Below are 26016 nucleotides of genomic sequence, written 5' to 3'. Positions count from 1 at the left end.
CCAGAATGAATATCAGAACTGGAAAGAGTCCTAGCAGCCGTTTCATCCAACGTCTTCATTGTACCAACAAAGAAATGCAAAAAAGTGATGTTTCCTCTAGCTCGTGGTCTTCTGTCCTGACCCATAAGTGTCTGGGGTCTGGGTGCTCTTGCATCTGGCTCTTCTGTCAGCTCCTTGAGGTCCCTTTTATTGCCACAGTACGGAAGAGGAAACAGAGGCCCAGCCACAGTGAGTGATGTGGCTCAGATGCTCGATGACAGGGCACACATAGAAACCAGCAATCGTGACTCTTCCCAAAGTCTTCCCCATCGAGCCCCCCCCCGGCCTCGATGACATCAGACTGGCCAGGAGTCAGCGAGAAAGTCTTACAAGTAAATGGACTGAAAAACCATTGATTTAGAGTTCATATACAGATCCATTGAAAGAGATGCAACTAATATGAATTTAAGCAACTAGGAGAACTTCTTTGAATAGGGATATGGAACGTACAGACTGCGAGTCTTTATGGAGGTGCCTAATTTCCAGTCATGATTACCCGCTGTCTCCAGTAGAAGACCCAGGCTAATCAAAAATGTTCAAGGTAATGGTACCCTGTAGAGCTTTATCCTGCCTTTTCCTCGTCATTCTGCTGCCATGGGGAAACTCGTTCTAGCAGACTGTTTTCAGCTCAGACTCCCACACCCTCAGCCCATCTTTACTGCTCCGTCCCTTTTTCAAGAAGACTCAACTCAGTACCGTCATCAATGCAGTCTAGAGTTGGAATCCCCACCAAAGAGCATCATCCCGTAAAGGTAAGAAAGTGATGCAGTCAAACCATATACTCAACACTTAAAACCCCAGAGAAAGAGAGAAATAAGGGGCGTATTCAGGCCTGCAGTTAGAAATAGAAATGGGCTCTGCATCCGTTTGCAGGTTATCTGGCCCAAGCATCTGCAGTGATGCTGCTGCTCAGAGCTGCCAGCCGTGCAGCCGGGCAGCAGGTGGGAGTGCCATCTGCGTCAGCCTAGAGGCTGCAGGAATTCTGCTTCCTGTGCCTGCGGGTCTTACCATGTAGGTAAAAGGATGAATCTTAGAATCACGGGGTCTAGAGTTCGAATTCTAGATCAGCCTCTCATCAAAGGTGTGAACCTTGGGCAAGTTACCTAATTTCTCCAATATTTTCCCTTCTTATGTGTAAAACAAAGACAGTACCGGCTCTGAACAGCTGCTGTAAAGATTTTGGTAATGGCTACAAAGCTCCCAGATTTGGCTAAAGGTAGCAATGCAGTCAGGATCAGCTGTGCTTCTCGGAGCATGCATTCTTAAACGTCAGTTCTGTGGCCCGGTGTTGCTTGAGAGAACGAATGAATGAATGAGTGAGTGAATGAGTGAAATACAGACAGTCCCTGGCTTGCTATGGTTCAATTTATGATTTTTTTGACTTTACGGTGGTGCAAATGTGATTCAGTAGAAATCGTACTTTGAGTTCTCATACAGCCATTCTGCTTTTAACTTTCCATATGATTTTCAGTAAATTACGTGAGATGTTCAACACTTTATTATAAAACAAGCTTTGCATGAGGTGATTTTGCCCACCTATAGGCTAATGTAGGTGTTCTGAGCACATTTAAGGCAGGCGAGGCTAAGCTGTGATGCTTGGTGGGTTAGGTGTATTAAATGCACTTTGGACTTTCAGTATTTTAACACGCGATGTTTTATCAGGACATGACATCATTGTAAGTCGAGGAGCATCTGCACACCAGAAGCTGGACTTCTCTTGCACAATTGCTCCAGCAGTTACTGAGATTTGTTTGTCAGGAGCCCTCATCAGCAGTAAATGCTGTGCTCTGAAGCGTTTAGTAGATGTTTCTCGACAGTGTTTTACAGTGACTAAGCACAATGTCCCACTGCCGGGGTTTGGAGCTCAGCCCCACCCCTACCAGCTCAGCGATGTGTGCCCATCAGTCACCCTTGATAGATCTCGGGGACTTATTCTGTGAATGGGGAAGCGGAGGAACAAGGGAAAGACGGCAGAGGGAACGACTGCCAGGAGGCTTGAGTGAATTCGAATAAAGCCCCAGAAGCAGTGCCATGCTGAGAGTGGGTGCCCTGTGAAGGCTGGCTGTCATTATTATTATGACTGCAGTGTCATAGCCCTGCATGAGGTCTTTTCAGGATACCAGGAGGGTGAGACATAGCCCTCCATCCATTGATCAGCATTGCTGGAAACATGGACGAGGAAAGCCTGGAGCTATAACGCTGCAGAGCATGGTGGAGATACAGGGGAGTCACTGGTTGAACGCAGGGGTGGCTTGTTTTGTTTTGCTAGGAGTGGGTCAGGGAAAGGAAGGTGGGTAAAGAGAAAGAAAACAGGGGAGAAGGGAAAAGTAAGGTCTACTGTAAATGGCCTGTGCTTGTATCCTCCAAAAACGCAGAAGAGAGGAAGCCTTGCAACATAATTTATGTATGGTTTTGTAAAGAATTACAGGGCTATATGCAACTGAGTGCAGAATTAATAACAGCTACCATGTTTGCTCCATTCCGTCAATATAAACTACCTATTTTACACACCCGTTATTACAGGGAGATGAGGGAGGGACGGGGTGGATTGGGGAGGAGCGAGTGGGTAGGGAAGCGAGCAGGGGACAGGGAAGGAGAGCGCAGACACAGACGCCTCCTTTCATGGAGGTGTGCTCCCATCTAGTGAGACTTTGGTTTATTGCAAAGTCAGTTCGATTTGGGTAACGGGAGGCAGCAGGGCTGATGATATTGCATCTGATGAGAGCCGAGCCCGCGCGCTCCTGATCCCGCTGCCTCTGTTCAGGTGACTGGGGGAGGGTGGAAGGGAAGCAATCGCCAGGCCAGGTGGAAAGGCACCCACCTGCTCGGGTAACCAGGGACTAAGCCTGCAAACCGGCAACGTCGCCATAGACAGTGGGCAGAACAAAGTCAGGAGGAGTGGTCACTTTGAGAACCCTTGCTGCCCGATCAGCAGACAATAGAAACGGAGTGAGAGGCCCTGCCCCACCTCTGGCCAGGGAGCCGAGCATGGGGGTCCAGGTTACTCGGATGCCCCCACATCATTCACCTCCCTGGGATTACGAGCCCTCGAGCACCCCAGGGCCGCCTGTGGGCCACACGGGGCGATCAAGCCCCACCAGACTGGGCTGCCTCTTTTACCTGCAGCTGCACAGATCCCCCCACCGACAGCAGGGGGCCACTTTTCTGTCCTTGAGGAGGGGGTGTTGCAGCTTCCCCACTGCCCTCAGACCCCTACGTGGACCCCAGCACCTCCTTCCATGCCTCATGCCACTGCCTTCTTTTCGCAACGCCGCTGTCATCCACACGCAGTAGCCATCCTGGCTCTTCTGAACTTTTCCTTAAAAACCTTCATCCAAAATTCCTTTGAGTTGCCAAGCAGCTTCCCACACAGGCAGTAAAGGAGACACATTGGGGGAGGAAGGGGACACAGAGAGGCTGCGGCACTGAGCGCCTGCAAAGAATATGTGAACCGAGGGGTCGGGGGACGCCCAGAGTGGGATTTCTGCAAGAGACAGCCATCCAGGGCACGTGGGGCCGCCTCCACTCTGCTCCCTTTTGCTTCTTAATAGCACTGAAAGGGTTCTCCCATGAAGGCATCTCATCCCTTCCCCAGTCTTACTTGATCTCACACTCGTCTCTCTCGCCCTGCCCTTTCCTGCCTGCCTGACCCCACATCGGAAGCCGGGAGTCCTGCAGCAGTGTCCACCCCGTTAATGAAGCGTGGTTGAAATCCACGCTGCCCCCTTCAGAGCTTGCTGACTGTGCCCGCTCTTCCAGCTCTGGTCTCACCTGCCTGGCCTCCCTCTCGCTGCAGGTTTTTCCCACTCACCCTTCACGTTCGGGATCGAGAGCCACATCAGCCAGTCCAACATCAATGGGACGCTGGTGCCGCCCGCCGCCCTCATCTCCATCCTGCAGAAGGGGCTGCAGTATGTGGAGGCTGAGATCAGCATCAACGAGGTACCTGATGGGAGCGGGGCTGGGCTTCCCAGCAGCAGGGGGCTCGGGACCCCGGTCCAAAGCCCGCGTGTGCTTTCTGCAGGCGTCTGAGAGCAAGCTGGGGTTGCTTGTTTGGTTTTTGTTACACTTTGAGCATCCCCAATCCGAAATCCTAAATGTTCCAAAATCTGAAGTTTTTGAGCGTCAATGTGATGCTCAGAGGAAATGCTCACTTGAGCATTTCAGATTTTGGATTTTTGGATTTGGGGTGCATAACCAGTAAGTATAATGCAAATATTCCAAACTCAGAAACAAATTTCACACTGTGAAACGCTTCTGGTCCCAAGCATTCCTGGGAGCCTGACAGAGGGCATAACCAGAGGGACAGTCAGGGACAGAGAGATGATGGCCCTGTGTTAAAGTGACTTCAGGTGCTGGTTTCACGACTGTGCTCTTTGTGGAGCTGATCCGGGGAAAGATGGAACAAAAACCATCAATTAAAATCACACAGATTCTCTTTTATCCCCTCCCACCTTCTAGATTGGGGCTGTGCCAATTTGATAGAAATTTTGAAAGTCAGTTATTTGGGTTTTAAACAGTTCCCTTCACCTCCCTGGCCCCTTCATCTGTGCTCTCGGGATTCAGCTGAGTCCCACGGATGAGTCCACGTGTCCCAGCTCTGTCCTGCCTTCCTCCTCTCCTGCCTCAAGTTCAGAGCACAAAAAAATGTGTTTGTCCGTCCACCAGGAAGCACCTTGAGCACTGCGGGTTTCATGTGATTCGAGTATTTGGAAAGCAACGTCTTACTTTCAAGTGTGTACAGAAATTTTTTTGATAGTACCAGAGAATCGAAGGATGTTCAGACAAAAATGTGAATCAGAGGCCCAGACTGGAGCCGACTCGGGAGAGCGTGGTGCTGACAACACCATGTCAAGGGTGATCCCCTTACCAGTCATCTTTTAAAAAAACAAAAAATGTGAATCAGAACTAAACGAGGTCATTGTCTGTTGTATCGTGGCTGTATTCGGTCTAAACCCTGAGCCCAGGGCATCTTTTCAAGTAGCTGCAAGTGCTTATTTTATTTGATCAGATGGGCACGTGTACCAGGAAGGAAATCCTGAATGCTGCAGGCATCTCTAAATCGGGGCCCATGCTTCCAAAGACTTACTCCTCCCACAAAAGTGGGTACTAAGAGATTCCACACTTGCCATGGCACCGGGCAGGGTTTCTCCTGCTCAGCACTATGTACATTTGTGGCTGGACCCTGCTCTGTGGTGGGGACTGTCCTGTGCACTGGAGGATGTGGACCAGCATGCCTGGTCTCCACCCACCAGCTGCCAGTAGACCCCCCGCCAAGTGGTGACAATGAAAAATGTCTCCAGTCATTCCCTGATGTCCCCCAAGGAGACAAAATTACTCCCCCCATACACACACCCCTGACCCTGTTGAGAATCCTTGCATCAGGGATATAGCACTTTTGTCTAGGAATAAAGGAGACACTTTCACATGTCCTTAATGCCCCAGTTCAGGTTGACACTTACCAAATATCAGGTCTCCCTCGGGACAGCCACCATACCTAGTTCTTCATCGATGGTTCCCCTTGTCCACCTCCCTGTCCTTGGCCCACCATGGAGTCCCTCTGCCCTGCCCCTACAGTCCGGGCACCTGCTTGATGCCGCCGACCCCCGACCCCAGCCCCTGGGCTTCCAGGCATCTCTGTTTCTGGGCCACCTTCCTGCACCTCTCCCACCTGGAAGGCAGAGTCTGGTCCTGGAGGTCCTCTTTTGCGGGTGCTGACGGATGCCTTTGACTTACTGTCCCAGGATGGCACGGTGTTTGACGGCCGCCCCATAGAGTCCCTGTCCCTGATAGACGCCGTGATACCCGACGTGGTGCAGACGCGGCAGCAGGTGTTCCGCGAGAAGCTCGCGCAGCAGCAGGCCAGTGCGGTGGCGGCCGCAGCGGCAGCAGCAGCAGCCCCGGCAGCCCCGGCAGCAGTTTCCGAGCAAAATACACCAAAGAACGGAGAGGCCACGGTCAACGGGGAGGAGAATGGAGCACACGCAATAAGTAAGTGTGGGGCTTCTGGCGCTTTATTGTGCTTCTAAAGCTGGGCGAATGCAATGACTTCTTAGAGATCTGCCTGCTGTCAACTTCTCACCAGTTGCTCTCCAGTGCTTGCTTACTGTCTGGCCGGAAGACCTTCACGTTCCCTGTTTGTCACCAAAATCCTTAGACTGACCTTCTCGACATACATCCTGGATTTTATGAAATCCTGCTGCCCTGCTCCTGAGGGCTCGCGAGTAACAGGGACATGTACCAGATGATCACTGTCCAACATGAGCAAGTGTCTCTCTCAGCCTTCCATGCAAAGGGTTTTCAGCCAAATTATGGTCTAGTAGTCGAGCCCATGGTCAGTGCAAGGGCACCACGCCCCGGACACCAGGCATCATCTTACTTGGTCATTGCAAAACCCTGGGAGGTTAGACCTGTTAGCTAATCTCCCAAGAGTATGTAGCAGATGAGTCAGAGCTCGACAATCATATCACAAAACTTGCTCAGGCCCGGTGCACCTTCCACCAACTAACTCCCACATCAGAAAATCTATTTAAAACTAGAACAACAGAGACAAAAGAGGTGCCCTGTCCTGGGACCCAAAGTCAGAATGCAAGGCATGCCTGTGCCCCATCCAGGACCTGAGCCATTCTGCCACCCCTCTGGTCTGAGGTCGACTCCTTACCCGTTCCCCGTCTCTGGTCTGTTCCTCTGGAGGCTGTTCCCTGCTGTGGCCGTGGGAGTGGGAGTTCTTCTGCCCAGGCTGTATCTGGGCACTGACCCCTGCCCCAGGGAGCCCAGCCTCCTTCTCTTGCTGGTGCACGTGGCTAATACACCCTCGCTCACTGCTCTTAATTTCTGCAGCAGCCGGCTCGACCCCCTTCTCAGCACCTCACACCTGGTCTTCAGACCAGCCTGTCGGGGCTGGAGCGTGCCACGGCTGCCTATGGATAAGTGAGCAGGTGACAGCCTCCTCTGCACGCCTCTACAGAGTCCCAGGACCCCACTTCATGGCTGGCTAGGATGCTAGCTGTCCTCTCGCCATCACCAGGGGATGGATCCACCAAACGTGGAAGATCATTTTGCTTTTCTTCATCTTCTCCCAGCCACATGGGAACTTGGGAAGCATAAAAGAAGTAGTGTTTTCTTCACAGCCCCACTGTTCATGAGGGTAGGCTGTGAAGATTTTGTGTCAGGCTTCTCAATTCAAGCAGGGTCACCAGGCATTTTCCTATTTTTATGTGTTGACCCAGAAGCAGTAGATCTTAGGTTACCTGCCACTGAGAAGTGAGTCCTTCTCTTCCTGGGGTTTTCCACCAAAATACCTGAACAAGAAGATGTAACAGCAGACTCAGCTCTACACTGCATTACAAAACTGTTAGCTGCTGCTGACTGTGTGCTGGTTAGACTGGACCACTGCCTTCTCTTTCCCGTAAAGCAGGGGCTACTAAACTTTCCCTAAGGGGCCAGACAGTGGCTGTCACAGGCATTCAGTGCCAGGCAGTCTCTGTCATAGTGACCCAACTCTGTCTTGAAATGCAGAAGCAGCTGTCCTCTTCTGCTTGGGCTGCTGTGACAGAGCACTGCAGATCTGCAGCAGAAACAGCAGACATTTCTCCCCACAGGCCTGGAGGCTGCAAGTCTGAGCTCAAGGCAAGGCAGGCTGGTTCCTCCTGAGTCCTCTCTCCTTGGCTAGTAGACACCATCTTCTCCCTGTGTCCTCACATGGTTGTCCCTCTGTGTGTGTCTGTGTCCTAATCTCCTCTTCTTATAAGGACTTCAGTCATATTGGATTAAAACCCACTCTAGCAAGCTCATTTTACCTTAATCACCTCTTTAAAGACCCCATCCCCAAATACAGCCACTGTCTGAGCTACTGGGGACACGGTTCATCCCGTAACAGTCGCTGCAGGTAATGCATAAATATGTGGGCATCAGTAAATAACTTAAACGTTATTTATGAGGAGAGGCTGCAGCAGGCTAGATTTTGGCCCATGGGTCATAGTTGACTGGCCCCAGTTTTAAGGAATAAATTAGTGTATTCCTCACTCAAATTTGAAGACTGGCAAAATACAAAGAGACATAAAATACCCAATCACACAAAGCCATGATTTAGTTATAATCATCAGAGATGGTATCGCCTAGTACATAAAAACAAGGTGTTCCTAAAACAGAAGCCCCCTGAGAATGAGTTTCTTTTGTATTGATAAGCCACGTGCCTTTTTGTGTTTCCTACAACAGATAATCACTCAAAACACATGGAAATTGATGGGGACATTGAGATTCCACCCAACAAAGCCACAGTCCTTCGGGGCCATGAGTCCGAGGTGTTCATTTGTGCCTGGAACCCTGTCAGCGATCTGCTGGCTTCTGGGTGAGGATGTCAGGTTGGGGACGCTCCAGGGTCAGGGGAACCCCTGCTCGTCTCTGGCATTCTGCCTCAAGGGACACGTGCTGTTGACTGACCTCGTGTGTCACGTCTCCCCGACATGAGCAGATCCCGAGCGGGTGCTGTGCACTCCACAGCTCTATGTGTCTCGGATTGTGAAGTCGACATTCCTCGCCGTGTTCTCCATGGGATGGGGAGCAAAGACATTTAAAACTGCTAAATGCAGAGATGGGGAGAAGTGGGGGGGTGCATGGGAGGGGTGGAAAGAGCTGTTCCCACCAAGAGCCGACGTGCGTGTGATTTTATTCTGCAGTTCTGGAGACTCGACGGCCAGGATATGGAACCTTAACGAACACAGCAACGGGGACTCCACCCAGCTTGTGTTGAGGCACTGTATACGGGAGGGGGGACACGATGTCCCCAGTAACAAAGATGTCACCTCGCTGGACTGGAACGTAAGCATCTTCCACCCCCCAGGCCCCTTGAAATGTCAGGGTGCGGTGGCCCTGCCCTGAGCTGCGGGCTCACAGGTGCCCTCCATCTCCAAGAGCTCCTGCTGAGGCCATGGCGGGCACAGAACGAGCTGGGTGTTGGGTGGCCGTGCCTTCCCATGGTCAGCACGCATGAGCGAGTCGAGCCTGATGGCACTGTGAGGGGGACCTCACAGCGTGAAGGTGGGACCCCGGGAAGGCTCAGCTGGGGAGCTGTGACAAGCAGCCAGGAAAGAAAACTTTCCACCTTGAGAGCTCAGGACCAGCTGCTATGTGCATTTATACATGGGACACACGCCGTTCAACTTCTTTTTGCTTTCTGCAAAGTCTTAGGATGACTTTCTGTAGGTATTTTAAATTCTGTCCTTAATTAGACAGCACACAAGGTGAGTGGTTTCAGTGTGGCTTTCTCGCTTACTGGTCCACATGCCTTGCATTTAATTTAACAGCAGTGTGTGCTGAAGTAGTCACAGATGACCCGTTAGTCTCTTAATGTGGCATCAGTTATCAGCTTAGGAATATTCTAGACTTCGGATCCTGGTGAGTTCTGTGTGCTTTTCTGGTGCCACCACTACTAAGCTGCTTCTGTGGGTTTGTGTCTCTTTCTGGCCCGCAGAGCGACGGGACACTTCTGGCCACAGGTTCATACGACGGTTTTGCAAGGATATGGATGGAAGACGGTAAGTCCTGCGTCTGTCGTGTTGGGGTTGGACAGGACCTGCTTCTGGATGTAACCGTGAAGTGAACAGACCATGACTTTGAAGTCAACATGTTTGTCTGTATTTTTTTTTACATAAAAGGTAACCTGGCCAGCAGCTTAGGCCAACATAGAGACCCCATCTTTGCCTTGAAATGGAACAAAAAGGGGAATTATATTTTGAGTGCTGGTGTAGACAAAGTGAGTATTAACTTAAAACACATACTTTCGATCTATACATGTTTGTTTTCAGTCTCTAGATAACACGGTGTTTTCTTTGGATTCTTAGGCTTTCTCCTTCCCCTTAAGAAATCAAAAGGACCTGTATAGGTTTTGTTTTTGTAATTTTGATCTTAGTGTTAATTTATAGCATGTAATCTCTGTCAGTATATTCCACTGTTCTACAGACCTCTGTGCAAATTGTCCCTTCTTTTGAGGTTCATAGTTCAATGATAAAGAGAGGAAAATCTTCAGACTGTGTTTATCAATGGCTGGACAGAGCAGGTGGTGTGGGTGTGCTCTGTGTAAACTTTCACCCCTAGAGTGATGTTAGTGACACAGACTGTTCTCTTAGCAGACGCCTGCTCTCCTAATTTGATAAGCTCCTGCTTCCCACTGCAGACTGCACATTTCCTGAGCAGGAGTAAAATGGACCCAGGGACAGGGCACTGTCCCCTGACAGGCCACAGAGCCAAAGTGGGACTCCCTTACTCTGCACTTGGACAGGGCTGCCAGAGAGACGTGATGGCAGTAGAGCCAGGTGCCTCTCGAAGCCATCATGGGGTGGAAGATCCCAGAACAAAGAGGAAGGAGACATTGAACCATTCCCCCACAGAAACTACACTGGTTTCATGATAGTTTGAAAACTTTACTCTGTTACTGCTTTCTGTTCATTCAAGTTGTAAAATTTAATATAGAATAATAAACGAACTCTAAACATCATCACACTCTTGGAGAGGTCATGGGTGCACTTGGCAGGGTACAGCCCATACAGGCCATAACTGGCCCATCACCTGTTCTTTTAAATAAAGTTTTATTGATACACAGCCATTCCCATTTGTTGAGAATTGTTGGTGGCTGCTTTCACGCCTTAGTGGCTGAGTTGAGCAGTTGCAACAGAAGACTATTGGTCCTCAAAGCTTAAGGTATTTACCAGGTGTCCCGTGACAGAAAAAGAGTGCCAGCGCCTATATGTGGATATAACTGTGTAGGTCAATGAATCATTTGTTCCTTTTCTCTATATTTAAGCCAAGAAACTCTTCATTCAGACTTGGGAGCCTAATTTACTATAATATAAGAAAAGATAAGCTGCTGTGGTTGACAAACTAAATGTGTCGTGTAACTACCATCAAATTTTTCCCAAGATGTTCTAGTTCAAGTAATACACATACACAGCACTCTGTCATGCCTTCAGTAGGCTATTGGTAACTGCCACTTGAATTATGAAAATAATTCACGAAAATGATCGCTAACATTTACAGCAAGCACTTTACTACTATGTGTGTTAACCCATCCGATACTCTCAAGATCGAGGCAGGCATTAGTATGATCAATCCCATTTTACAGAGGAAGAACTGGAGCCCCAGAGAGGTTTATTAACTTGTCTAGTGACACACAGCTGGTGCAGCGTGGAGGAGGATCAGGCCCCGGCTTACCAGTAACTACCCTCTGACTTGCCGAGCATTCTAAATCGTTTCCTGGCCTCCTTCCCACCTGGCGGATCTTTTATTTTACATTCATTTGTGTGTTTCTCACCGATTATTTATTTTGACTCTACCAGGTGACGGACTGTACGATCAGTAAAAATGTGTATTTGGAATCATGTTAGTCTTTTGGGCCATATATGTCCCTCTTTACTCCTTAGTCAACAATGGCAGGAATAATAACAGTGTCCTTGAACATAATACCCATGGAGAAAATGTAATTTATGAGGATGCTGGTGTGACCTTCAGTGTATGCTTAACCCAAAGTGATGAAAATATATTTCACATTCTCAAAGCTTTTGTGAAATGTTTTCTTCCATTCAATGTATATTTAACATAAACGTCAACTAAATGTTCCAGTGACTGATTGCAGTATGTGAAATTGTATCAGACATTTGTGAGTTTACTTACAGTTTCACCCTTAAACAGCACAGGTCCACTTATACATGGAACTTTTTTGATCTGGTAAAAACTGCACAGTGCTATAAGTGTACTTTTCTCTTCCTTATGATTTTTTAAATAACATTTTCTTTTCTCTAGCTTATTTTATTGTAAGAATACAGTATATAATATAGATAACTTAGAAAACATGTTTTAATTGAATGTTAATGTTATTGGTAAGGAGTCAGATCAATAGTCAGCTATTAGTAGTTAAGTTTTGGGGAAGGCAAGAGTTACACGTGGATTTTCAACTGTGTCCGGGTCGGTACCCTAACCCGCACGTTGTTAAAGGACCAATTGTACTCACAATATATAAACCACATTTGTTTGTGCTTGACAAATTAAGAAAATAGTTGCAGACAAACAGTGACAGGTGGTCTAGAGCTGACCCCAAATGTAGGAATACCATGTTTCAAAGACACTTGATGCTCTGAGTGTTTCTTCTGAACGTTTCTACAATCAACCCAAAGCATAACCAGTTCTTAAAACGAAATCTTTATGAAGTCCCACTGACAGACAGGTGTAAAGTTTCCAATGACGTTGAAAATTCCGGTTAATGAACACTTAATTCCAATGGTATTTATGGAGCTGCCCCTGGCTGCTGCTTTAAGTATGTTCCTAGCATCAGTAAGTTCATCAGAATTCATGATTTACTTTGTGTTCCGAGGTGCCGATCACCTTTTTCCTTACTGCAGACCCATAAATCAGCGCCTGACCCGGGCGTAATCCGATGGCTTTGCCACATCTCGTGGACCTGGTTCATGGAGGGTCGGTCAGAGGAATTTCCAGAAATGTCTGTTTGTGCAGCTCTTCATTTGGAAAACTGCTGAAAAGACATTTAGATATGTTTTGTTACAGGTTTTTTAGCGTTTTGGGATGAGGGGGAATCACCACTGATTTAGATAGTTTTCTCAGGTATCAGTTAAGGCTGCTGTGTCCGCTGCAGTAGCCACCAGCTCACGTGGCTGTAGCTCATCACATGTGGCCGTCCAAACTGCTGTGTGTAAAACACGCTGTGATTCCAAGCCCTAGGATGGGGGGCAAGAAAGAATGCCAGATAACTCATTAATATTTTTCTATACTGATTACATGTTGAAACAATAGTATTTTGGCAATATTGGAGTGAAATAAAATACACTCTTAATGAATTGTACCAGTTTCTTTTTTCTTTTTAATGTGGTGACTGTAAAATCAAAAATTGGTGTAGTGACTCACATGATACCTCTATGGGACAGTGCTAGGCAGTTAGCTTATTTGGGGAGAGCATGGTGTCACACCAAGGTCAAGGTTCACATCCCCTTACCAGCCAGCCACTGAAAACCCCCAAAACTACAGAGAAAAGAACACTCCCCTCTGCTTCCCCTTCTCCTAATAATATGACCTCTTCTCATCCTGAACTTCCTACAGCTTCCCTGAAAAATTAAAGGAATAGCTCTATTGGACTGTGCTGGTTTAGAAGGAATAAGGGCCCACTGTCTTTTCTTGCATGATGCATTTTTCATGAGAAAACTTTGCAAGAAGAATAATTACTAACTTTTTCCTTTGTTTGCGGAGCGCAGACAACAATCATTTGGGATGCCCACACAGGAGAAGCCAAACAACAGTTTCCTTTCCATTCAGGTGAGGTTTGTTTTGATTTTGTAATTTAAAAGTAATGATTCAGAGTTCTGTGAAATGTCCCTTAAAGTAATTGTGAATGCACAGAGGGAGCAGCCTGTGGAACCTCGCTGGTGGGAAGGAGACCCATTTCGTGTTAAGTGTTGTCATTCAGGTTTGCAAGGTACAGACGCCTCAACACCCACCTGCTCCCGAGTCTGGAAACACAACTGTGAACCAGCCAAAGAGCCAGGGCAGGCTTCTCTGTCCTGCTGCTCCAAGAGGGCTGCTGTGTTGGGGTCCCTGAGACCACTCCGTGTTTGGCAGTCTGCTGGGTGGACACACAGGACTCAGCATACACAGCTAAGACTTCTTGTGGGAATGGATACAAAGCAACATCAGCAAAGGGAAAAGGCATGAGGGATGAAGTCCTGGGGAGAACAGACATGAGCTCATAGGGGAGTCGCACGGGATCTGCTTAATTCCCCCAGAAGTCAGCTATCTTCCAGGGAAGCCCATTAGAGACTTGGTGCTGAGGGTTTTCATTTGGGTCTGGTCACATGGAGGCACCCACTGCTTACCCCATGCCCGGATTCCAGACTCCCAGAGTCAAGCAGGTGCTCAGCACAAACTGCACTGTTTGCACGGACAGCACAGGCAGGGGCCGTTCCCATCAGTGAAGGAATGGTGAGAGCTCGTATAGTAAGAGGGTGGTCAGACCTTGATGGCTAAGCCTCGAACCACTGAGCTCCTGGCCCCTGAAGACATTACCTGGTTACAATGGCCCAAAATGCTATGCAGGCAGCACCCCGTTCTCCGTGTGACGTGTGCTCTAGTGCAGCACTGTTCACAGCCCTCAGGCCATGAGCTTTCCCAGTCAGGGTTCTGTGAGCACAGGGCTCAGTTCCAGAGCTTCTCTTTCTCAGAAGCAGCCTGTGATGATCCCAAATAAAAGGGACTCACTGAGATTCCCAAGGAGAAGGGACACATCAAGTGAGCAGCTCCCTCTTCCCCTTGCTGTTCCTTCCCGAGCCCCCTGCCTCCTGCTGTCACCTCTCATTTGATGCGTAAATGACTCTAGGGAGTGTCCCAGTGGGACTGCCTCAGGGGAGCAGAGACTATACAGACATGAGCAGTGCATGGCCACGAGGTCCCCGGAGTGCCAAGTGATCACTTGAGCAAGTGGGTGCCTGAGAGGAGGTGGGAGCAGCTGCCCTCAGCCGCAGACCCTCTCCCTGTAACTGGACAGGCATGAGGCTTGGAGGCCACAGGTACAACAGCCATGGGGACTAACACATCTGTACCCCTTCTCTAGCTGGTAGCTGTGCTGATGGCCTGAGATGGCTTGTCTCACTCCATGCTCAGCATCCTCTGAGGGCTTATCAGAACATTCCTTTGTGCAGCTGACACCCCAGACCTGCCTGAGGGACAGAACAAGGATGGAGTCTGGCTGCTCTGACTTCACCACCCTGGTCTTTACATGTTCTTCCAACATCTTGGGGCACCGGGCTCTGAGGACAGAACGAGGACTGGGCTTTTAACAATGGCCCTAGGCATTTCGGTGCACTGGAAAGTGGCTGGACTTCCTGCTGCCGTCTCAGCAAAGAACCCAGAAAGTAGAAAATGAGAACGTAACTAAACTGCAGCATTAGTTAACCTTTGTATTGTTCCTGTCATCATTACTTCTGAGGTCCCTGCAGAGGCAGGGCTCACACTAGAATAAGGAGTAGGGAAAGCTGGGACATGGAGAGGTCTAGCGGGGAGTGACCAGAGGGCAGTCACCTCAAAACCCTCAGCAGAGCAGAGGGTCTCTTGGACTCAGGGAGGGTGTTCATCACGAGTCCTGAACCTTTCACCCAATTTCATCCCTAATATGGGATTCTTGTTGACTCTAATTATCCCCAAATCCATGGGATGCATTAATGTGTTGCAGGAGGTTTTTTAATTGGGGTGTCTTGAGCACAGGCTATGAAATCTTTTTCCTCTTCTGTTTTCTCCTCTCTCTGTGAAAACAAATCTAAGAGGCCCACCATGGTGATACTGCTCAAGCAGGAAGGTGCGGGGGGAGGCAGCCGGCACACCTCACCTGCCCTTTCTCACCTGTGCCATGGGAGCAAGAGATGCTGCATGCCATGGGGCACAGAAAGGGCCATGGGGCCTCTCTCCAGAGTCATCTTGTCGTCCCTGCAAATGTAGGAGGAGAGGGTCTTTAAGGTCTTTGAAAGTAAGAGTCTGTTCACGCGGGAATATGTTTTATCGTGTTACTAGATATGGCTTCTCCACCATGCTGTTAATTGTTCTAAGTCAGCCGAGCTCTGTGCACAGTTGATAAATGTCAGCATCCTCCCTGTCTTTCCTGCTCCACAGCCCCTGCTCTTGACGTGGACTGGCAGCACAACACTACCTTTGCCTCCTGTAGCACAGACATGTGTATTCATGTATGCAGACTCGGCTGTGACCGCCCAATCAAAACCTTCCAAGGACACACAGTAAGTGGGACTTCTGAGTTTCAGACTTGAGTTCATGAGAATGTGATGTGGGAGCCTTTTTATATTTTTTTACCTAGAATCAAAAGATACTGTGACAGCAGACCAGTTCCTCTGCAGACTTTTGCTCTTGAGCTGTCACAGCTACCCTAGGCAGTTGGATTAACTCAGTGATGGGAAGGCAGTGAGAAAAACTGACCCTGAGGTGATCTAGATGTTGGACTTTGTGGCAAAGGCTATGAAAAAACTGTACGACTGTATAAAGGAAAAGATGCTTGTAATAAGTAAATAGATGGGGAGTGTCAGCAGAGAATGGAAATACTATGTTTCTAAAAAGCAAATGGAAATTGGAGAACTGAGAAGCAAAATGTCTGAAACGAAAATCTTATTAGATGGGTGTAGCAGCAGGCTGGAGATTGCAAAAGCAAGGTTAGTGAATCAGAAGGGAGATCATAGAATGGCCAATTTGAAGAACAGAAAAGAATGAAAAAATGAGTGGAGGCTTATTGATGTATGGGACAATATTAAACATATGGGTAGAAAAAAGAGAACGGAACAGGAAAATTACTTGAAGTGACAGTGGCCACATTTTACTAAATTTGGTGGAAAACATCAACATTCAATCCAAGAAGCTGAGCAGACCCCAAGCAGAACATCTAGAAAGAGATCTGTACACCTAGGCATGTGGTCAGCAAACACTAAAACCAATGATAAAGAGAAAGTCGTAAAACAACCAGAGGCTGAAAAAATAATCTCATCATATACCAGAAAAGAACAATATGAGCAGCAGCTGACTTACCAGATTTTTTAGCAAAGCACGTGAGGCTCTTCCCAGTCTTTCCCCAGCAGATCCCTCTAGCGTCCAAAACCCCCCATTCCTCAGTTCTCCTGGAAGACCCGTGTGGTCGAGCCCCTCACACCTCATCTCAGCCCCTCCTGAAATGCTTCCCTGCCTTAAACTCTCACAGCCTCCACCTTACACCCCCTCACCATGTCCCTGGTCTGACACAAAATCCTTCCCATCTTCCACGACCCCATTCAGATGTCCTCTGGATTCCCTGGGGACAATTCATGGCTCCCACCTGGGCTCTCTCATGTGGCTTCTTGTTTATTCTCACCAGCACCCAGAATGTCATTAGATGTTGGGGATCCCCTGTTAAAGCAGAGGGGTCTGATCAAAGCCACTGGGGAGTTCCCAACATGCCACCAATTTAAGGGAATTCAATTCCATTGTCCTCAGTGCCTGTGCCTTTCCCTAGTACCCACCAGTCTCAACTCCCGGCCCATTGTGTCCCTGCTTCCAAAAGAAGGTGCTTTTGGAGCACAGGCATCCATTGTCCCGTGAGTATCTGGCTGTGGTTACAAAGAGACACTTGCTTGTTCTGGTCTAAACTTGTTTCTCCTCTAACCCTGGATGATCTGCAAACTTTTAGTAGTGCTGCCTGCAGTCTGTGAGTGCCGTAGGGTACAAGGTCACATAGCTATGTGATTTCCAGCTGCCGTGCCCGGGACTTTACCACCGTGCCACCACTTGGCTCTTTAAATGGGTCTCCTTGTGGCTAATCGTTTGGAACAAGCCTCAAGCTAAATGTGGCTGAGCCTACTTCTTCCTGAGACTTCTGAGCTGCTGCTCGATGCTTCCTAGGAATTGTGACTTACGCTAAGAGTGGCGGGTGGGTGGGGGTGGCGCTCCATTCCCAGGAGGGTTCAGCTAGAGACAGTTCATGGTGACTGGCTCCAAATTCCTGGGCCCGAAGAAACCTGCCCATCGATTCTCCTCTCAGCATCCACAGCCAGGACCAGCTACTCTTGTGCACATTTACACACGCCCACACACCCACACATGCATGCACACACATACATGCATACAAACTCGCACACACGCAGGCACAATCATGCATATTTGCACGCACACTCACATGCCTGGACACTCATGTATGTGTATGAAAACCCACACACAGCCACATGCTGACACACTTATGCACACTTGTGCACATGCACACAAAGTCATGCATGCTCATGCACATTCACGTACACTTGCGCGAACGTATGTGCATGCACACGTCTGCACACTCACACGTGCACACATTATCCCCTCTCCAGTCTGACCTCTTCATCCTCCCGTGGCTCATAGGAGCCCAATCCTCGGACTCACATGCATGCCAACTCACACGCCTGGACACTCATGTACATGAATGAGCACTCCCACAAGGCAACATGCACACACACACGTACAAACACATGCACACTCATTTATGCACACTTGTGCACATGCACACACAGTCATGCACACTCATTTACACTTGCGCAAACATATGTGCAAGCACACGTCTGCACAGTCACACACAGGTCCACACGTTATCCCCTCTCCAGTCAGCCCCTTCATCCTCCCCTGGCTCACAAAGGAGCCCACTCCCAGGACTCCAGGCTTTCTTCCTCCCTTTCCCCAGGCCATCCGTGCCATGTGGAACACTGAGGTGGCCCTGTCACTTCTTTGCTTCACACCCTTCAGAACTCAGTTTCCTTAAAAAGTAGTGTGACCGTATAATTTGTCCTCTAAACCAGAGTTCTTAGGAGTGTGAAATTATTTAGAAAATGAATTATGAGTGTGAAGTTAGTTAATTGTTGGGCTGGACAGCAGGCATAATATTGTGGGATTGTCCTGAGCAGATGGGGCCCTACAGTCACCCTAAGGAAAAGACCCTTGTGGGTGCACCTTCTCCTTGGTCTCCATGTACGGCACAGTGTTCCTCTGCCACAGGCTGTTCCTTTGTAGAACCGTGTTCCCTGTGTGTCCCCCTCTCCCTTGCCTGCCGAGTACCATCTGCCTTTGTCCCCCAGGGCTTAGCCTCGGGGTCTCGGGGCCCTGGTGGCCCTCAGGAACAGTCCTGTTCCTTTGTGCACCCAGCATGCTGAGCTGCCTGGTAGAACTCCCCTGCCCTTTGTATTTCCAGGCTGTTCGCACTGGAGCGCAAGCCCCTTGGGTGGGTTTTGTTTCTCCTGTGTGTTCTCACAGAGCCACCCTCTGGGCTCTGGCGTGTGCTCGTGCGCTTGGGGCACACGGGCCTCCTGTTCCCCGTGGAACCCCACCGTGGCTGAGGGGCTTCGTTTGTCTGCATTGACCCCCGTCCACTGCCACTCGCCAGAAAAATGTAGCAGATTTAGATAGAAGGAGTAGCTGTTGCATTAAAAATGCACAGGGAAGTGATTTCCATGTCCAGTTTTAAAAAGAGCTGTGGTTTTGGTGTTTTTATTTGCTGCCTATATTGTATGTGAATTCTTCATTTGCTTCCTTCCTAGTATGGAAGTTTTTCCCTTCAAGAAATATTGATGAGGGTGGCTGCTCATTTGTGGTATATGGCTGTGCTTTTATAGAAATGAAAAAGGCAAAGTGAGAGAAAGCAAAACGCATGGCCTCCCAGGCTCTGTGCTTTGCTTTCGGGGAAAGTCCCAGTCAGGTGGCTGGTCAGCAGGATGACAGAATCTTGCTCCCCCTGGAGGATGGCCAGCAGGATGACGGAACGCTAATGCCCCCACCAGCAGTCTCTGGCGGACGGTAGGCAGGATGAGAGAGTGCTACTGCCCACTTGTGTACAGCTGCTGGGATGACAGGGTGCTACAACCCCCTTGTGGACAGCCACTGGGATGACAGAGCACTATGGCCCCCTGGTGGATGGCAGGATGACAGAGCACTACTGCCCCCTGGTGGATGGTAGGCAGGAAGAGAGGGTGCTACTGCCCCTTTGTGGACAGTCACTGGGATGACAGAGCACTACTGACCCCGGGTGGACAGTAGGCAGGATGAGAGAGTGCTACTGCTCCCTTGAGGACAGCCAGGGGGGTTACAGAGCACTATTGCCCCTGGTGGGCAGCAGCTGGGATGACAGAGCACTATTACCCCTGGTGGACAGCGGCTGGGATGACAGAGCACTATTGCCCCCTGGTGGATGGTCGGCCGGATGACAGAGCGCTTCTGCCCCACGCTGGACGGTAAGCAGGATGAGAAAGTGCTGCTGCCCAATTGTGGACAGCTGCTGGGATTACAGAGCACTATTGCCCCTGGTGGATGGTCGGCCGGATGACAGAGCCCTGTTGCCCCATGGTGGACGGGAGGGTGACAAGTGCTACTGCCCACTGGTGGACGGCCACCATGATGACAGAGCGCTACTGTCCCCTGGTGGACAGCCACTGGGTCTGATCTCAGGCCTTGATTTCTTTTCCAAACCCGTTCTATCTTTGAGAATGAGTTCAATGCTATCAAATGGGATCCCTCTGGAACGTGGCTAGCATCCCGCTCTGAGGACATGACATTAAAGGTAAAGTTGGCATCTGCAGGGATGAGCTGTTTAACCCTAAACAGCCCCCAGTACTCAACGCAAGTCTCACATTCCCTGTTCCTTTGGGGGTTATCTATATTGAGTCCTCTTCCTTCCTCCGTAATTTGTCCCATTACTGACTGTCAGATTAGCTCTCGCCCAGTGAACTCTGATGTACCAGTCAAGGGTCCTGCTAGGAGTCCCAGCCCTTCCTGGGCAATGACCTGCAGTTTTTCCAGTGGGACACTCCAATGGCTTGTGTACGGTTCACAGCCAGCACTCTCTTGGCTCACTGGAGGGACATAGCTTGCTCATACTGTTACCACTGTGTTTTCTAGATCTGGAGCATGAAGCAGGACACGTGTGTGCACGACCTGAAAGCTCACAGCAAAGAGATATACACCCTCAACTGGAGTCCCACCGGGCCGCCCACCAGCATCCCCAACTCCAACATCATGCTGGCGAGGTAAAACACCACCCCTGCACAGCCCAGCCTCGGCTCCTGAACGCAGCCTGGCCCGCTGTCACTGAGTCAGCAGCACAGCAGCAGAACTTCCTCATACGCAGAGAGAACAGGACGTTTTGCTGGAGCACTGAACGTCGCAGCTCCCTTTTGAAGGGGCCGAGATAGAACTTTGAAGTGAGGCTGGGAGAAGGCACGTGTTGAGAGGGCTTCAGGCACTTGGCTTTGCTGAAGGTTTTCCTGACAGCAGAGAAAGGAAATGGAAAGAGTTCACCTCGGACCTTGGGCTTGGTTTATTCGTTCAACTCAGGGCTTCCAGGGGCAGGAATTTCAAGCAGGGCTAAAGGTTCCCCCAGCCACAGCCAGACTTGACCTGACAGTTTATATAGTGGGTCCCCTAAGACACCAGCTTGGGCGGGAGTGGAGTGGCCAGCCAGTCACCGCCAGAATTGGGAAGAGGGGTTATAAGTGACAAAGGTGGCCTCCCCCAAACCACGTGGCTTTAGGCTTCATTCAAGAGCATTGTTGTGCCCTGATGCTCGCCAGACCCCATTAAGAGTAGAACGTTCCACTCTCGTTATTACAGGAAGAACTTTTAGAAGAACAAGCTAAAGAGATTCTGAGACCCAATGCCGAGCTACTTAGGGGTCTGAAGACCAGGATCTGGACCCATGAAATGTGGATGTCCCCTTAGCCTACAAGAGAGGAGAGTTAAGGGGAATGTTTGGGTACCAGGAGGCAGCAGCGGGTTATTCTGCGTAGCTGCAGAGAGAGGGTAGTGACAGGCGGGCACACACCTCCTGTCAGGGGAGAACCCCTGCCACCTGCCTCTGGGGCAGCGGGAGCCAGCCGGCCGCGCCAGGAGCGAGCAGCTTGTGGAAAGTGCTCAGCCCAACCAAGCTTGTTTCTTAGAAAAGCCTGGAAAGAATCCCTGTATCAGCCGAGTGGTTGAACAGAATAACACAAAGGCCGTGATTCTCTTATTTCACGTAATTGTCCTAAAAGCCACTTTAATTACTACGATACAGCGCCGCTTGCTATAATCATGTATTGGTGAATCGGGGGGGTCCTTTTGTGTCACGTGTTACCCATTAGGAACCTAAATGACCCTTTAGTCAGCACACACGAGAAGGACAGTGTGGTACCAGCCCTGTAGAGAAAAAGAAAGGCAGATAGCAGGTTTGTGATAGGTACTTTATTTTAAATTTGAAAATAACTGAAATTTGCAGCTCTCAGCAGTGTGGTCGAATGTGTAGATGTGACTGTGTTTTAATTCCTGTTGGATTAAAAATTTTATAAATATTTATTCACTCTATTCTCTGTTTTTCCAAACCTGGCTATCTGCATTTGTTGGTAACAAGAGAAGTTTTTCAATGTAAGAGCATCTTAGAAAACTTGATAAATATTCCTCAAAAGTATTTACCCTTTATATCTTTAAACAAATGCAGAAACATAGGAACGTGGGTATCAATTTGCTTTCGTAATAACAGCACCAAAAGTTGTTTGTTTTGTGACGATGGCTTTGTTTTCACCGCATCTGAGTTGCATTTCAGGAGGAGAAGCTCACCGATCTGGACCTAGAAGCGGGGAGAGAGAGACAGCTCCTGTGAGGTGTGGCCCGTGTTGGAGGGACCTGTGCTAAACGCCCGCGTGCGCAGGTGATAACGTGTCCCCTCCGTCTCCGCAGTGCTTCGTTTGACTGCACGGTCCGGCTGTGGGATGTGGAGCGAGGGGCGTGTATCCACACGCTGACCAAACACCAGGAACCTGTCTACAGTGTCGCTTTTAGCCCCGACGGGAAGTACTTGGCCAGCGGCTCCTTTGACAAGTGTGTCCATGGCCGGAATACTCAGGTCATCTCTTGACCCTCGGGGTTGAGTCCTTTGCAAAGTAATGCCCGAGTAGCTGTGTTTGCAGTGACCTGGGCTCAGAAGAGCCAGCGGGGAACTGGCGCTCAGGAATGAGCTGCCGCCCCCCATGGAGAGCCCAGTCCTGGGCTGTCTGTCCGGCTCCGCCTGGCTGTGCCCTTGCCCGCGACAGACACCCAGGGCCACTCCCTCCCCGGGAAAGGTGTCTGCTTCTGCTGTCCTCGGGGCTCACAGCTCCAAGCAAGACATCTTGGAGACGTCCCTCCTTGGAGGAGCCACCACCTTCTTTTCCCCTTTATGAGCCGCTCCCCGCTGTCCCCGAGACCCGTGCAGCACCTGGGCGGGCAGAAGGGCTGCACCCCGTGTGGTAAGCGCTGGTCACTGTGCTTTCTCCGCAGAGTGGCAGTCTCGTCCACAGCTACTGAGGCACCGGTGGCATCCTCGAGGTGTGCTGGAACGCTCGCGGGGTCAAAGTGGGCGCCAGCACCTCCGATGGCTCCGTAAGCAGTGCTCGAGTTGGCAGGGGCAAGCGTGGGGTCGGGACAAGCCGGGGTGGCACTCGGCAGGGCTCAGCTGGTGCGCGGGGACCGCTTGGGGTGGCCTCACATCTGAGAGTGGCCCTCGCTTCAGCCCTTGCAGAATGTCCTTCTGGTCATCATTTCCTGGATGAAATTGGGGTGCTCTGCCCCTCTGAGGACATTAGGCAATACCTGGAGGCCTGTTGGGCTGTCACTGCTTGGGGTTGGGGGGGCCCCTGGCATCTCCTGGGTGGAACCCAGAGATGCAGCACAACCTCCTCCCATGCACAGCACGGCATTGACCTCGAAGGCCAGGCTCCCCAAATGTTCTTGGAGGCCTTGCACTTAGGCCTAAGCTGCCACCTACCTCGCCACGTAGGCATCTGGCTGTGGTTCCTGCTGCTGCCACCGTCACTCTGCCACGTGGACCTTAGTCCTTGCCCTGGTGTTTCCCCCAGTGCTGTTTGCTTGAGTTGGGTTGGTCAGGTGTGCAGGCACTAGCCTGTTCTCGGAGCTTCTCTGACCTTCATGACTGTGTTCCAATGAAACTTTGCTCACAAAAATCGGTGGTTGGCCACCATCTACCGACCCCTGCTCTAAAGGCACGTTTGTGTCATCTCTCGAGATAACAGGCGCCTCTGTGTTTCCTTCCAGGGGTGTGTTTTAGATCTGCAGAAGTAAACACAAAATATTCTAGAAAAACTCAAGAGTTCTCGTGGACCAGCAGAGAACGTGTGGGGTCGTGGCCCTCTCCAGACACCATTCTGTCAGCTCCAAAACTGTACGAACTTGACTTGCGTTCGAGTGTACTTGGAAATCAACTCGTCCCTGGCCACAGGAGTCTATATGTTTTCGTAATCTTCATCAAGAAGTTCCAAAACCAACAAGCAAAATCAAAAGCATGCACACAGTCATATCAGAGGGGGAAGAGTGGTCTCCACCCAGGACATTCAGCCCAGGAAACAGGAAGCTAGACGTGCACGGTGTGGTTTCCATCCGGAGGAGGCTCTGATGGCAGAACGGAAAACAAGAGAAGAGGAAGCTGTGCCAAAAAAACAAAAACAAAAGACAAAACAAAGGAGCAAAATGCTGTGATAAACCAGAAGGGGAAACGTCCTCTCCTCGCGCTGGTGTTTTCTTTCCCCTGACAATTGGGACACTACAGCTGCTACGGCAAAGGATGTTCAAAGACCAGTTTGTACTCCCTGGCCTCCAGGCTTTCTTCCTCCCTTTCCCCAGGCCATCCGTGCCATGTGGAACACTGAGGTGGCCCTGTCACTTCTTTTCTTCACACCCTTGAGAACTCAGTTTCCTTAAAGAGTAGTGTGACCGTATAATTTGTCCTCCAAACCAGAGATCTTAGGAGTGTGAAATTATTTAGAAAATGAATTATGAGTGTGAAGTTAGTTAATTGTTGGGCTGGACAGCAGGCATAATATTGTGGGATTGTCCTGAGCAGATGGGGCCCTACAGTCACCCTAAGGAAAAGACCCTTGTGGGTGCACCTTCTCCTTGGTCTCCATGTACGGCACAGTGTTCCTCTGCCACAGGCTGTTCCTTTGTAGAACCGTGTTCCCTGTGTGTCCCCCTCTCCCTTGCCTGCCGAGTACCATCTGCCTTTGTCCCCCAGGGCTTAGCCTCGGGGTCTCGGGGCCCTGGTGGCCCTCAGGAACAGTCCTGTTCCTTTGTGCACCCAGCATGCTGAGCTGCCTGGTAGAACTCCCCTGCCCTTTGTATTTCCAGGCTGTTCGCACTGGAGCGCAAGCCCCTTGGGTGGGTTTTGTTTCTCCTGTGTGTTCTCACAGAGCCACCCTCTGGGCTCTGGCGTGTGCTCGTGCGCTTGGGGCACACGGGCCTCCTGTTCCCCGTGGAACCCCACCGTGGCTGAGGGGCTTCGTTTGTCTGCATTGACCCCCGTCCACTGCCACTCGCCAGAAAAATGTAGCAGATTTAGATAGAAGGAGTAGCTGTTGCATTAAAAATGCACAGGGAAGTGATTTCCATGTCCAGTTTTAAAAAGAGCTGTGGTTTTGGTGTTTTTATTTGCTGCCTATATTGTATGTGAATTCTTCATTTGCTTCCTTCCTAGTATGGAAGTTTTTCCCTTCAAGAAATATTGATGAGGGTGGCTGCTCATTTGTGGTATATGGCTGTGCTTTTATAGAAATGAAAAAGGCAAAGTGAGAGAAAGCAAAACGCATGGCCTCCCAGGCTCTGTGCTTTGCTTTCGGGGAAAGTCCCAGTCAGGTGGCCGGTCAGCAGGATGACAGAATCTTGCTCCCCCTGGAGGATGGCCAGCAGGATGACAGAACGCTAATGCCCCCACCAGCAGTCTCTGGCGGACGGTAGGCAGGATGAGAGAGTGCTACTGCCCACTTGTGTACAGCTGCTGGGATGACAGGGTGCTACAACCCCCTTGTGGACAGCCACTGGGATGACAGAGCACTATGGCCCCCTGGTGGATGGCAGGATGACAGAGCACTACTGCCCCCTGGTGGATGGTAGGCAGGAAGAGAGGGTGCTACTGCCCCCTTGTGGACAGTCACTGGGATGACAGAGCACTACTGACCCCTGGTGGACAGTAGGCAGGATGAGAGAGTGCTACTGCTCCCTTGAGGACAGCCAGGGGGGTTACAGAGCACTATTGCCCCTGGTGGATGGTCGGCCGGATGACAGAGCACTATTGCCCCCGGGTGGACAGCGGCTGGGATGACAGAGCACTATTGCCCCCTGGTGGATGGTCGGCTGGATGACAGAGCGCTTCTGCCCCCTGCTGGACGGTAAGCAGGATGAGAAAGCGCTGCTGCCCACTTGTGGACAGCTGCTGGGATTACAGAGCACTATTGCCCCTGGTGGATGGTCGGCCGGATGACAGAGCCCTGTTGCCCCCTGGTGGACGGCAGGGTGACAGAGTGCTACTGCCCCCTGGTGGACGGCCACCATGATGACAGAGCGCTACTGTCCCCTGGTGGACAGCCACTGGGTCTGATCTCAGGCCTTGATTTCTTTTCCAAACCCGTTCTATCTTTCAGA

The 26016-nt window shown here is 50.2% G+C and overlaps 1 pseudogene; it reads left to right on the top strand.

The window, feature by feature from the left end:
* Positions 1 to 23664, top strand: part of LOC134368960 (F-box-like/WD repeat-containing protein TBL1X) — a 43315-nt pseudogene extending 19651 nt beyond the window's left edge.
* Positions 23665 to 26016: the final 2352 nt, after the last annotated feature.

Source organism: Cynocephalus volans, chromosome Y (genome assembly GCF_027409185.1).
Source record: "Cynocephalus volans isolate mCynVol1 chromosome Y, mCynVol1.pri, whole genome shotgun sequence".
NCBI classification, from domain to species: domain Eukaryota; kingdom Metazoa; phylum Chordata; class Mammalia; order Dermoptera; family Cynocephalidae; genus Cynocephalus; species Cynocephalus volans.
Note: the sequence above shows the minus strand (reverse complement) of the source record. Positions and strands in the feature narration are given on the sequence as shown.